The sequence below is a fragment of the Anser cygnoides genome, chromosome 27, assembly GCF_040182565.1.
Source record: "Anser cygnoides isolate HZ-2024a breed goose chromosome 27, Taihu_goose_T2T_genome, whole genome shotgun sequence".
NCBI classification, from domain to species: Eukaryota; Metazoa; Chordata; class Aves; order Anseriformes; family Anatidae; genus Anser; species Anser cygnoides.
Window position 1 is genome coordinate 6,071,333 of NC_089899.1, and position 10,490 is coordinate 6,081,822.

Consider the following 10,490-nt stretch of genomic DNA (forward strand, 5'->3'; position numbering starts at 1 on the left):
AAACTCCCTGTTTTACACTCTGCAAAGCCCTTGCTGTTGTCTCAGGCAGTTTAGCCCTGGAGGGTTTGATGCCTTCAGCTCTGCAGCTAGATGATTTTGCGTTTGCAAGAGGTCACTGGAGCCACTTGGGCGAATGTTCCCTCCCTTGCTGCAGCCCTCCGTGTCACTACCGAAGGGAGATGTTCTGCATTAAACGAAATTTAACTTCTCTTTGTTTTGCCTTTGATGAGCTATGAGCTATGAGCTGAGCCTGATGAAGGATGGGGAAGGGACACTGCAGAATGGGCTGTCCTTGCTGAACACAGTCATGCCAGGATGGGGACCCAGCTCTGCCCTCCTGCACTCCAGCCCTGGCTCAGCACCCAAAGGGAGAGGTGCGGGTGGCAGGATTGGGCCCCAGGAGGGAAAGCGCTGCAGGGAGGAAATGTCCCCATCCTTTCTCAGCAGCCCCGTTGCTGCTGCTCCTCCCCAGGGTCCCCGTGTGGTGCTGCCGAGGAGCTGCCTCCCGGTGCCAGCGGTAAGTGGATTAATTAATCAGCCTGCCAGCCCTTGGCAGCAAGAGGCTCTGCCACGCCAGCTCTTATTAAACCGAACAAAACCTGCCTTTATCTCTGAACGTTGCCGCAGGCTGGGATAAGGCAGGAGGCTGCCAGGAGCTGTGCTGGGGCAGCTCCATTGCCTCCATGCATTCAGCTCCTGCCCCTCGCCGGGTGCGGCGCTGGGGCAGTGTGCGATGTGGTGGCCGTGCCCAGGAAGGGACAAGGCGCATGTGGCACCCATCACAGGGCACTGGTGGTGCAGGGCGAGGTTATTACCGGGTAATGCTCGCAGTGGTTGAAAAACAGCATCCGCTCCCCGCAGCACGGCCTCGGGCTCGCCTTGAATTTCTGTTTCTCCTGGCGGGGGATGGCTGATCTTACTGGGCTGGGGAGGGCTGATAAGAGCATTAGCTGGAGGTAGGGCCAGGATGAAGCTGTGGTTTGCCGGCCAGCAGCCTTCTCCCGCTTCCCTAATGGAGAAGAAAGGTAAGGTTAAGCCAGGGTGGATGTTACCACAGGCAGCCATGTACAAATCCACGTACATGGGGGCCTTCAGCTGGCGTCGCATCTGAGTGAGCATCATTCACAACACAAGCTGGTGGTCCTGTCCTTCTAGGTTCTTTTTTCCAGCTACACAGGTCGGGAATCTTTCTTTAATTGCTCTATGATTAAGTGACTTTTAATTTCCCTCTTGTCAAATGTAATCCAATTTACTCCTTCTTCCTTTCCTTCTTTTCATTTCTTTCTTTTCCTTTCCCCCTCCTGGAAATTAAATTAACATTCCATCTAATTACCCAGCCACTTCTCTAATTGCTGAAGGGGCTGTGGTTGTTTTGCTCATTTAATTAATTGAGACCTGCAGTGTTTAATGAAGAGAAGGATTTATTGGCTGTGGAGTGGGCAGTGGAGGAAGGGGGGTATAAGTGCTGCGTATCTTGATAGCAGCCCAGAGGGCTGAGAAAGGCTGGCTCTGAAATCAATTTTTTGTATTTTTATTTTTTGCTATGCATTACGAAGATGAAACAGAGTGCTTTCCTACTGGTGCAGTCACCTTTCCGGGTGCGTTGTTTGTCAGCAGAGAAATGTGTTCTCAAACATGTCACGTCCAGAGGCCTTCCTACAGTCAGCAGCGACGTGTCCTCTGCCAGTGGTGCTGTGGACATTTGTCTGTTCTGGTGATGCCACTGGTCTCTGGCTGCTGACCATGTTCCTGCAGTGGTGGTGATGGCTCCAGCATGGAGGGTTTGGGCCCTGGGGGGCACAGAGCCTGTCTGTGTGTCCTGGGGCAGGGTGCTTGGCTGCGGGGAGTGGGCATCTCTGGTGGTTTTAGCGAATCCACCCTGTTCTACGCTGCTGCCGAGCAAGTGTGCAGCCGGCTCCATCGCTTGGCTTGGGAAGGTGTTGTGGCTCAGCATCATGTTAATGCCTCAGGTGTTTGGAAACCTCTCCTGCTCCATCTGGGTGTACAAAGTCCTTCTTCCCCTGGCTGCTTTGCATCTCTTTGGGCAAAGTCTGTCTACATGCAGTGCAAGGCCCTGCTGTGAGCTAGTGTTTAATTTTAGAGAGTCATAGAAGCATTCAGGTTGGAAAAGACCTCTAAGATCATCCAGTCCGACCTTTAACCTAGTACTGCCAAGTCCACCACTAAACCATGCTACTGAGTTCTACATCTCCACGTTTCTTGAAGACCTCCAGGGATGGTGGCTCAACCACTTCCCTGGGCAGCCTGTTCCAGTGCTGCACAACCCTTCCGGTAACAACATTTCCCCTAATATCCAACCTAAGCCTCCCCTGATGCAACTTGATGCCATTTCCTCTCATCTTACCACTCAGTGCTTGGGAGAAGAGCCCAGTCCCCACCTCTCTACAACCTCCTTTGAGGTAGTTGTAAAGTACAATAAGGTCTCCCCTGAGCCTTCTCTTCTCCAGGCTAAACAACCCCAGCTCATCAGCCGCTCCTCACAAGACTTATTCTCCAGACCCTTCACCCTTTGTTGCTCTTCTTTGGACACACTCCAGCACCTTGATGTCCTTCTTGTAGTGAGGGGCCCTAATATCAAGACAAAAATCAAATAAACACTGACAAAAGCAGCCAACTGATCTGAGTGGTATATTTGCAGACCTGCCAGGCACCTGTAAATTCATGGCCTCCCCATTTCTGTGGCAGGGGATTGTACAGGAGGCGGCCCTGAAGTTATCCCAACCCTCCCCCCTTCAGGGCCAAAATCAAAACTCTGCCAAAATCTCTTCCCCCAGCAAAACTGCAGCAGAGTGTGGCCGTGGCCTTGTGGGCAGGACTGAGCCCTGAGGACCCACGGCGAGTGTGCAGGCAGCTGCTGGGCCTCTTCGTGCAGGCAGGCACCAGCCTGAGCTCCCCAAATTCCCTGCAGGGCTTCTTCTCCTGCCACCACTGGCACCGATCCTGTTGCAGAGCCAATTCTGGTTGGTGGTTTTTGACCGGCAGCCCCCAAGCCCGTGGCTGCAAAGCAGCTGAGGTCAGCTCTGGAAGCTCACCAAGGGCCATCCTGCAGGATGCAGAGCTTCGTGGTGACCTGAGGGGTGCAGGGAGCCCGCCTGTACCTGGGGGGATTTCTTGCAGCGTTGCAGGGGCTTGGGCTCCCCAGGGTGTAGCAATTTGGTAGCTGAGCTGCTGGCATCCTTGCTCTGCCCGGTGGAAGATGAAGTGTGTTGCTGTGGTGCCCAAGCTGCCTGTGCTCATCCAGAGCTGGGCACCTCTGGCTGCCCACAGCTGTTTCACGTCTGGACGCCTGCCTGGGCAGCCTTCTCTAAGTAGCCTGCTTTGGCAGGGGGGGTTGGACCCGATGATCTTTCGAGGTCCCTTCCAACCCCTTCGATTCTGTGATTCTGTGATTCTGTGATTTTGGAAGAGACCTCAGGAAGGCGAGCACTGCTCTGTGTCCCAGAGACTGCTCATAGCATCGCTCCTTCAGCAACAGCATTCATCCCCTTCCCTGCAAGGGAGCGTTCCCAGCCACCCGAAGAATGAATTTCCCTTCCCTGTGAGCAACTGAAGGTGGTTTTGACTGCAGGGCTTAAATCCAGTTTAAAATGCACTAGGACCTGACTGCTGACAGAGAACATCTGGTCTGTGACCTTCGCGCATGAGGAGGTGTGAAACAGCCCTTTGGAGATAGCCGCAGCAGGCAGCAGGCAGGATCCTTCTCGGCGGCTCATTACCGCGCGGCAGCACAGCCCTGGGCACAGCCCCACAGACCTCCAGCCCCTGGGGATGGCTGGGGCCGGAGGAAAGTGGTGGATGTGGGAGAAAGCCCTGTGCTGTGGCTGCACTCCTGCCAGCCTGGTGCTGCCTGCCTGCCCAAGGGGCTCCGGGGACACGATTTACGGCAGCGTGCAGCTTGATCCGGCAATAATCTGACCTGTCACTCCACGAAGGAGATGGATAAGGAAAAAGGCAAAACAGCCGCTCTTCTGCTGCACAGCATGTGCTCAAAGCTCAGCCCGTGCGGGAGGAAAAGGGGCTCATAAAAATATGATTAGTTTTACTCTGCCTCATTTCAAACCAGAGCATGCTCATAATTCACCGTTACAGACAGGGGTTCACAGGCAGAGACCCCACTGATAGATATTTCGGTAACTACTTTCAATTAGGAATTTCTTGGCAGGTTCCCAACTTTGTGTCAAACCCTTCTGGGCTGCGTTTTGGCCGGGTTGGCTTCATATGTGTAATTGAGTCCCTGCTGAGTGGCACAGCAGGAGGAGCTGCCTTGCTCGCGCAGAAGGTGCAGAGCTGTCCGTGACAGCCTGCGAAGGAGGAGCGTTTCACACGCATCTGAGAAAACTGCCTTCTAGCTGAATTTTTCCATTAATATTTATTTATTTATTTATTTATTTATTTTTGACACCACTGGATTTGTTTAAAGGAAAACTGTTTTTCAAGATGTATGCCAAACGAAAGCCAGGATTAATCTGAGATGTCCCTCTCCCATCCCCAGGCTGGGCAGGGACTGGCACTGCCTCCTTCCCTGCCAGCTGGCCCATCCCATGCCTGGCTGGGAGGTGAGGGAGCCGGAGCAAGCCCTCGTCTCAGTTCTGCTTCAGCCGCCGCTGAAAAATTTTAAAGCCTGTTTTATAGCAGGCAGGTCTGGCCTGAGGCCTTCCTGCCTCCCCGGAGTCTTCATGAGAAAGTCATTATTTTGCTGATTTTGTTGACACTTTGTGTAAGAGTTGCCATGGCTCTCGCCCGGCACACCTCTCCTGGCCAGGGAGGGCGCCGGCACCGCTGCTGCCAGCGATGGCCAGGGTGGGGACGCGGCTGCTGCGGGGACCTGCTGGGGTGGAGGCAACCCCGCTGCCCTGGCCCTGCACTGTGGGCGAGACCATGCCCAGGCTCCTGCCTGATCCTCTTGCTCCAAAAATGCATTTTGCCATTTCTGGAATGGTTCCACATTTTGCCACAAGCCCCTGCTTTTTTTTTTTTTTCTTTTTTTTTTTTTTTCCTCTGTTACTTTTCCCAGACAGGAGCATGGGTATCCTGAGCATCCCAAAGTTTCAGGGCCCATTAGGACATGGGAGCGATGTCCTCATCTTTGCAGCGTGGTGTGAACCAGGAGCGGGCACAGAGCTGCGCTGCAGCCTCCGGTGAGGCTGGGGTCACTTGGGACGTGGTGGCGAGGGCAGGCAAGGGATGACAAAGGGGGGCCCCATGCTGGGCTTGCTGCCAAGGGAGGACGTTTACTGTGCTTGGAGGGACGGTCCCCCTGGTATGTGCCTGCGCTGCCTGCCATGGAGTGCAGAGGCAGCCCCTAAACTCCCTTCTGCCCCTGGCACTGCTCAGCACCCTCCTTAAGTAATTTTGCAGACTAAACATCCATTTCTGATGAAAAACATCCCACAGAAAGCCCGTGAACAGTCACTGAGCAAAACTGTGGCCTCTCTTAATGATATTTTCTTTGTGGTTTTGGTTTGGAATATCTTCCTCTTAATTGAAGAACGAAACCCCCTCTTGGGTTGAAGTGATTTGCCTTTATCCCTTCATTTTTCTTGCAGCCCTCAGCGCCAGGATCCAGGGCTCCAGGAGGTTTCAGTGGGCAGCAGCAGGGCCGGGTGCTGACCTCCTCACCTGCTGCCGCAGGACCTGCTTCCCTCCCTCCTCCACCTGCACCGCACGTGCTTGGTGCTGCCACGGCCACGTCCTCAGCTCAACCCTCCCCAGGCTGCGTGCAGCCAGGGAGCGATGCTGGCAGCTGCTGGGGCTCTCCACCGCGGGGCCTCGTCCCCTCGCCACAGCTGGGACACGGGCATGTTCTCCAGGGAAGGTGTTTTCTCCAGCACGATACGTAACAGCCGGCCTAAGGCACGCTCCCTCCGAGGACCGTTCCAGCTCCTTCCAGGGTGGTTGTATTTTATCTGTGGAGCTCTGTAAGGATTTTGTTCCGTCATCCAGGAATTTTTATGACTCCTTTGTGTGTATATAATGTGATTGCCCTGGAACAGAGAGATATTAATCATTGTTCCTTTGTTAGTTTTCAGGAATTTTTAATGTCTATGTTTTTGTTCATCTGTCATGTCCAAATGTGGGGTCCATGAGCTATTTGACATTGAAAATGACTTAATTGCTTAGATTTTCCCCCTCAGTGTTTACGGACACTTGTTCATGGTAGATTTTGAGTGTGACATTATGTACCATGTACTTTCCGGCTGTTCCCAATTTTTCACTCCATTCCAGTGGTTCACAGCATCTCCTCTCCCTCCAGCCCTCAAGCCTGAACTTGGTAATCTCCTGGAGGGCTGGTGGGCAAGTGAGGCTGTGAGAGGGAGCCCAGGGGAACAGTAACCTGAGGTGGGAACCCAGAGATTCTCATGGTTCTGCAGAGATGTCTGCACAGGGAAGATGTCTGAGACATCATTGCGCATGGTACCTGGCACCAGGGCTCTGGCCAGGGCTGCAGCTGACACCGCTGGGTTGCACACTGCGTGCATCAGGCTCTGTCATGTGGAGCAGGGAGGAAGCAAGAGCCCGGCATGCTGCTGCTCAGAGCCATCCCAGTTTCCTCACCAGCTCCTGGCGCTGGACAGGCTCAGTGTGCCCGGGCTGGGGAGCATCACACGGAGGAGGTGAGCACACAAGTGGAGCCTGGATGTGCCTCCCCAGAGACCGCACGAGGCCAGGGCGCATCCCAATTGCTTATATCTGGAGTGGCAGCAGCTCATACAAGCCTCCAGCCTTGGCAGGGCACCGCTCCTGGCCTCCCCACCTCCAGCATGAGCAACCACATGGGGTCACGCTGCCAGGAGCATCCTGGGGCTGCACAGGGAAGGTGCACAACATGGGGCAGATGCAGCCCTTGGGGCACTGGGTTGTGCATATTTGCTTGGGTGGCTGCACATGGGCTGCTTTCCCTGCCAGCCCCGCATCTCTGCGGGGCCAGTGTGCCTGTTGGGCTCCACTGTGCAGCCTTTCCAGGCTCCTTGTGCAAACGGCAACCAGGAAGCACTCGAGGAGCAGAGGGAACTCTCCGGGCTCTGCTCCCAGATTGCTGTTATCCTGCAAGGCATGAGCTTGGGGCCAGTTTAAACCCAACTGGATCAAGGATAGCTTGACTGGTCAAGAGGAGGCAGTCAAGCCAAATAGCAGCAGCTCCCAAACCTCCTCCTAAAGCCAGAGCCCACTAGGTTACTCTCTGGACTTCTGGCTCTTTAGATAGAAGGGGCTGCTGCCAGCCCTGCCAGACACAGCCTGCAAAGGACAAGGTGTGGGGACGGGCACTCACTGGCTGCAGAACTGACCAGCCTGACATTTGGGCTCTTTGCAAACTCCCCAGGGTAGATGGAAACTACGTATCACTAAACATACTACACACGTCATTAGGAAAATTTTAGTTAAAATAAAAGATGCAAATTGTCCCAGGCTGTGTTTCCTGATCACTCAGCAAAGCCTTTGCAACGTCATGTGCTTTTGCTGTGGCTCTGTAATGTCTTCGACGCTTTCTTGGGCACGTTTACTCCTGCTCCATTGAGGCTGTTTTGCATTAAGTTGTTTGTTTAGCAGCTACTGGGGTTTTGGCAGGACAGCTGTTGCCTTCTGCTGGTTGCAGACCATGAGGGTGCCGTGCGATGCTGCTTGCAGAGCAGCTGGCCGCGTCAAGGTGGAGCCTCCTCATTTCGGAGAGAAGAACAACACTTATGTCCAGACCTGCAAGGCTCCCAGGGGTCTGCATGGCGTGGCCAGTGTGGCAGGGCTGGGGGTGCCAGCCGGGCAGCATCACCGGCCCAACAGCACCCATCACCACCACTCGTCCCAGCGCCCTGGGGACCCATGGTGACCGTGGGCCAGGCTCCGCAGACCACTCTGGGGAGGTCACCCAGATCCCAGACCCCCAGTGAAACCCTCTGGACCCAGCGTGTACTAAAGAAAACAGTCCCAGCATATTAATACTTGCAAAAACAAATAGGAGGAAGACAGGAGAAGGAATGAGCCAGCCATTAGGGGAGTGCTAAGTTTCTCCCCTCTAGACCTCCGATCCCTGCATTTCCTATGGACATTTCCTCCCAGAGCACCTCATGCCAAGAGCAGTTCTGGCAAATATCTTCATCTGTGCCTGGGCGGGTCTGCCCCAGCATGGTTTGCTTTTGAAGGGCACATATGCCCCTCCCAAAGCCAGATTTGGCTCTTTTTTTTTTTTTTTTTTTAATCTCTTCTGCATCTCCGGCACGCACATCACAATGCAACATCCTGATTTCCAGCAGGGCAAAGCTCTGCTTGGATGGGAGAGCACAGAGAGGAGCCACGGCCACGGGAGATGCTGCTGGAGCCAGCTACACATGCCTCCTGGGGGCTTTCAAGGATTCTCCTTGCTGTTCCTCAACACGTCTCTTTATTTTTTATTTTTTTATTATTTTTCTCCAATTTTTGTTTAATTCTAGGAAAGGCCAGCAACTGATTTCAGGTGGATCCTGAGCCCAACAAGTGAAATGAGACTAAACCGGCAGCTGGAAGCAGTCAGCCTCGGTGAGCGTGCCGGCGAGGCAGACAAGACGCATGTCGGCACGGCGTTCCTCCATGCTGGGAAGAGGACTCAATGCATGCACCCTGCGCCCACCCTGCCCGCCCCTGGGAGCACTCGTGGTACCGGGCAGCACAAGACGCCGGGCATCCCTCATCCCAAGCCCATGGTAATGCTCTGCTGGAGTTTCCAGCTGGGCTGGGTGAGTATTTTGGGGATTGCAGGGTGGTGACAGTCAGAAGGGACACCTGGGGGTGTCTGAGCAAAGGGTGACATTTAGCTTGGCTGTAATCTGTCCCCCAAAGCAAGCAGGTCTCCCTTGGCCCTGTGGCTGCCAAGTTACCACCCCACATGCAAGTTAATTAGCTCTGCTCTTTGTTTTCTTCCCAGTGCTTTTCCACAAATATCTGTATAAACAGGATTTCTCTTTCTCACTTATGAAAATGGAAGTGTTCTGTGCTGCGTCCTTGTTTGTTTGTTTGTTCCGTGCGACATGCAATGGTTTCCAGGAAAGCTGGAACCCTCCCAGCCCGCAGCCAGGTGCTAGGGGTGCCCCAGCTGGGAGCGCGGGCGCACGTGCCTGCCCCCCCGGCACCCGCGGCACTCACGGCCTGCCCCAGCCTGTGCCCTCCGCGTTGCACAACGGCCAACGGAAAACACGGATCGCGTTTCTTCCCAAACCTGCCAGAAAACAAACACAAAGACACTTTTGGGGGGCTGGAGGAAGGGAGCGTGTAAGCAAAGCATTTCTGTACGATGGAAAAAGTCATTAAGCTGAGTGGCTTTGTGGCAATGCCTATTTGTACACACTGCTGGTTTCCCACATCGGAAAGCTTTGCCTGGCTCTAAATCCGGTGCTGTGGCGTGCACTGGATTTTGCAGAGAGGCTCCAGCAAAAGCACAGAGAGGTGGGGTCTGCTGGTACCCACCAACTGGCTGTTAACTCTGGAGAGTAATGGTGTCAGGGCAAACAGCAGCAAGCACTCTCTTTTTCTAACCGAGCCCATGAGAAGGAGAAGCAATGGTGCTTTCTGCTTTTTTTTTTTTTTTTTTCTTTTTTACCCAAACTGTCTTTGTGGGGTCATCACACAGGAGACTGCCATTACCTGTGTGGCGACAGGGGAGGAACAGGGATGCTTAAACCAATCCTGCGGGCGCTGGGGTGAGAGGACATGGGGATGAATGCAGCTGGGGAAGTGTTTGTCCCAGTAGGAGACAGCTGAAAAGTGACAGAGATGGGAATGGGGTGTCCCTGGCTCTTCTGAGACATCCCCACTAAGGCCACCCTGACCCTGAGGCATGCAGGCTTCAGCTGTGGGTGCTGCCAGGGGCTCCGTTCCCCCCAAATAGGGCTACAATGGGACAGCTGCAGCCCCTCTGGTCTTGGCCAGGCTGAGGGACTGCAGCACATCAAGCAGCCGGAGTCCTGGATTTGCCCTAAATTAAAAGTTGTTTCTTGTAGGATTTAAATTCCTTGACATTGCTCTTTGTATTACTGACCTGGATTTATTTATTATTAGAAATAACTTCTCCCAAATTGCCATATTAGAGCATCGCTACAGCTGGGGCCAGGAGCTCGCAGCTTAGATATTTGTCACCCTGCTCTTTCACTGTCCCCAAGCCTGGCTGAGTGCTGCGTGTATTAGAGGCTGGGGGGGGTGGGGGGGGGGGCTTGTCACCAGGCTGCTCTGAACTCTTTCTTTCTCTCCTGCAAAGCTGCAAAAGAAAAGGAACCTTTGGGATTAGATAAAATGGCGTGACATGAAAACCAAACGTGTTGCACGTGAAGGGTGTTAGTTTGTGACCCGCAAGCAGCAATTTAGTAAACATTTTGGGGGGAAAGCGCTGCAAAGGCGGGGGGGCGGGGGGGATTAGCTTCGGACAGCACGCTGAAATCTCCCCACCAGTACCTCCAGCAGGTGAAGAATCCCGAGGGCTGCGGGGGGCGGGGGGGGCTCAGCCGGCT

At 54.1% G+C, this 10,490-nt stretch overlaps 1 protein-coding gene across 12 annotated transcripts in view; it reads left to right on the top strand.

Moving 5' to 3' along the window:
• The window catches only part of LOC106048417 (uncharacterized), a 36,545-nt gene extending 26,421 nt beyond the window's left edge, over positions 1–10,124 (top strand). For 4 of the 12 annotated variants that reach the window (XR_010826693.1, XR_010826684.1, XR_010826691.1 and 1 more), the window contains one exon: positions 5,568–10,118. The gene's annotated coding sequence lies outside the window, so the exon portion shown is untranslated. Of the gene's footprint in view, positions 1–5,567 lie in introns of all 12 variants that reach the window. The other 8 variants (XR_010826690.1, XR_010826687.1, XR_010826689.1 and 5 more) reach the window with 4 other exon arrangements.
• The last annotated feature ends 366 nt before the right edge of the window (positions 10,125–10,490 follow it).